The sequence below is a fragment of the Oncorhynchus gorbuscha genome, linkage group LG15, assembly GCF_021184085.1.
Source record: "Oncorhynchus gorbuscha isolate QuinsamMale2020 ecotype Even-year linkage group LG15, OgorEven_v1.0, whole genome shotgun sequence".
NCBI lineage: Eukaryota > Metazoa > Chordata > Actinopteri > Salmoniformes > Salmonidae > Oncorhynchus > Oncorhynchus gorbuscha.
This window is the reverse complement of record NC_060187.1, coordinates 65459172-65462202: the sequence shown is the minus strand read 5'-3', so window position 1 is coordinate 65462202 and position 3031 is coordinate 65459172. Positions and strand designations below refer to the sequence as shown.

The window sequence follows — 3031 nt, the reverse complement described above, 5'->3', positions numbered from 1 at the left end:
AGGAAGAGAGAGAGAGAGAGGGGGAGGAAGAGTGAGGGAGGAGGGAGGAGAGAGAGAGAGAGGAGGAGAGAGAAGAGAGAGAGAGGAGGAGGAAGAGTGAGAGAGGAGGGAGGAAGTAAGAGAGGGGGGAGAAGAGAGTGAGAGAGAGAGAGAGAGAGGAGGGGGGAAGAGTGAGATAGGAGGGAGGAAGAGAGAGAGGAGGGAGGGAGGAAGAAGCATAAAAGGAGTGGGGGTAAAAAGGTATTTGGCCTGCTTAATGATGTTCAGACACACACATTTTTGTTAGAACTCAATGACCCATGGGGGTGGTGGTCAGGCGCACACACCACTGTAGGCTTGAGAGTGTAAACAGGGCTATGATTGAGACATGTGCTCTTCTCTCCAACCATAACAACTTTACCAGGGGACTAGTGTTTACCAGGCATTCTCACAGCCAGGGGTTAACACTGGAACAACAGACAGAGCGTGCACAAACACACCTCAGTGGGACAGGATTCATTAGGCATTCTCAGAGGAAGGAATTAACACTGGAACAACAGACAGAGCGTGCACAAACACACCTCAGTGGGACAGGATTCATTAGGCATTCTCACAGCCAGGGGTTAACACTGGAACAACAGACAGAGCGTGCACAAACACACCTCAGTGGGACAGGATTCATTAGGCATTCTCACAGCCAGGGGTTAACCCTGGAACAACAGACAGAGCGTGCACAAACACACCTCAGTGGGACAGGAATCATTAGGCATTCTCACAGCCAGGGGTTAACACTGGAACAACAGACAGAGCGTGCACAAACACACCTCAGTGGGACAGGATTCATTAGGCATTCTCACAGCCAGGGGTTAACCCTGGAACAACAGACAGAGCGTGCACAAACACACCTCAGTGGGACAGGAATCATTAGGCATTCTCACAGCCAGGGGTTAACACTGGAACAACAGACAGAGCGTGCACAAACACACCTCAGTGGGACAGATTCATTAGGCATTCTCACAGCCAGGGGTTAACACTGGAACAACAGACAGAGCGTGCACAAACACACCTCAGTGGGACAGGAATCATTAGGCATTCTCACAGCCAGGGGTTAACACTGGAACAACAGACAGAGCGTGCACAAACACACCTCAGTGGGACAGGATTCATTAGGCATTCTCAGAGGAAGGAGATAACACTGGAACAACAGACAGAGCGTGCACAAACACACCTCAGTGGGACAGGAATCATTAGGCATTCTCACGGCCAGGGGTTAACACTGGAACAACAGACAGAGCGTGCACAAACACACCTCAGTGGGACAGGATTCATTAGGCATTCTCACAGCCAGGGGTTAACCCTGGAACAACAGACAGAGCGTGCACAAACACACCTCAGTGGGACAGGAATCATTAGGCATTCTCACGGCCAGGGGTTAACACTGGAACAACAGACAGAGCGTGCACAAACACACCTCAGTGGGACAGGATTCATTCTCAGAGGAAGGAGTTAACGGTATCATCACAGGCTAGACTGAACACTAATGAAGAGAAAATGCTTTTTCTCATACAGAGAGAGAGAAGAAATAGCAAATTGAGAGAGACACACACACACTCTTCCACTCTCTCACCTGGCATCATGACTGGTATGGGTATGTTGGCCTCGGAGGCCAGGAATAGCTGTCCCCCCTTGACCAGGCGGTCACACAGCAGGGTGATGTGCTTCTTCAGGCAGACCGTGCCTTTGGGCATGCTGAAGACAGGTTCTGATCCTTAGGGCTGCGAGACAGACAGGTCCTGAGCCTTTGGGCATGCTGAAGACAGGTTCTGATCCTTAGGGCTGCGAGACAGACAGGTCCTGAGCCTTTGGGCATGCTGAAGACAGGTTCTGATCCTTAGGGCTGCGAGACAGACAGGTCCTGAGCCTTTGGGCATGCTGAAGACAGGTTCTGATCCTTAGGGCTGCGAGACAGACAGGTCCTGAGCCTTTGGGCATGCTGAAGACAGGTTCTGATCCTTAGGGCTGCGAGACAGACAGGTCCTGAGCCTTTGGGCATGCTGAAGACAGGTCCTGATCCTTAGGGCTGCGAGACAGACAGGTCCTTAGGAGGTGAGACAAGGCCGTGTCCACACTCTCCTCCCAACCCTGAGAGTGAGTGAGGTACTCTGTTATTCGAGCATATGAGACAGGGGGGTTTAGGGAGAGCAAAGTAGGAAATGGGTGAAGATGGCAGAGAACAATAGACAGTGATAGAAAAAGGGAAAACAACAGGGAGAAAGAGAGAAGCTGGGCATGTGGTCCTTATATGTGAGTGAGATTCATATAAGTGAGATTCAGAACAGATTGTAAGGAAAGAAGAATAAATCATACAATGAGAGGAATCAACTTCTGACTATTGAGATGCACCCTGTCTGGCAGTCTTCACAACCCAATAATCTGGCCTTGAATGCATAGTGTCCCCTGTGTCCAGGATTATGTACTACCAGGTACTACTGTAGTATTTACAGGCCGAGACAGTCTGTTTATCTAGCTACTACTGTATCAGTCTGTCCCGTCCCAGTCTTGCCTAAACACTGCCTGATCTCTTAAATGTGTGAGAAACACACACCAGGTATCAGGACAAACACGCCAGCATAGGCATGTGGTATTGTGCACAGATGAGCACATTCTGCAGAGACACAGAGAGCAGATACAAAATTCACCCTGCAGACGAGCCAACAATGTGAATCCTTCAGACTCAATCCAATTGCCTCTCCCGGACAAAGAGAAAAATAGCTCGTCTGGCCTCTCTCACACACACACACACACACACACACACACACACACACACACACACACACACACACACACACACACACACACACACACACACACACACACACACACACACACACACACACACACACACACACACACACACACCCCATCTAAGATGGTCCAGGCGGACCGAGCTGGGCCGTGGGAGTGACGACAGGCAGCCAGTGTGTGGGGCTGAGGCTGTCCCTGGCTGTCCCCCTGCCGCCATGCTGATAGGCCTCTAATGAGCCCTACTGAC

General features: G+C 50.7%; 1 long non-coding RNA gene across 1 annotated transcript in view; it reads right to left on the bottom strand.

Moving 5' to 3' along the window:
- Positions 1-2687, bottom strand: part of LOC123996321 — an 81185-nt gene extending 78498 nt beyond the window's left edge. The window contains exon 1 of the long non-coding RNA XR_006831954.1: positions 1607-2687. This is a non-coding gene — a long non-coding RNA (uncharacterized LOC123996321). The remainder of the gene's footprint in view (positions 1-1606) is intronic.
- Positions 2688-3031: the final 344 nt, after the last annotated feature.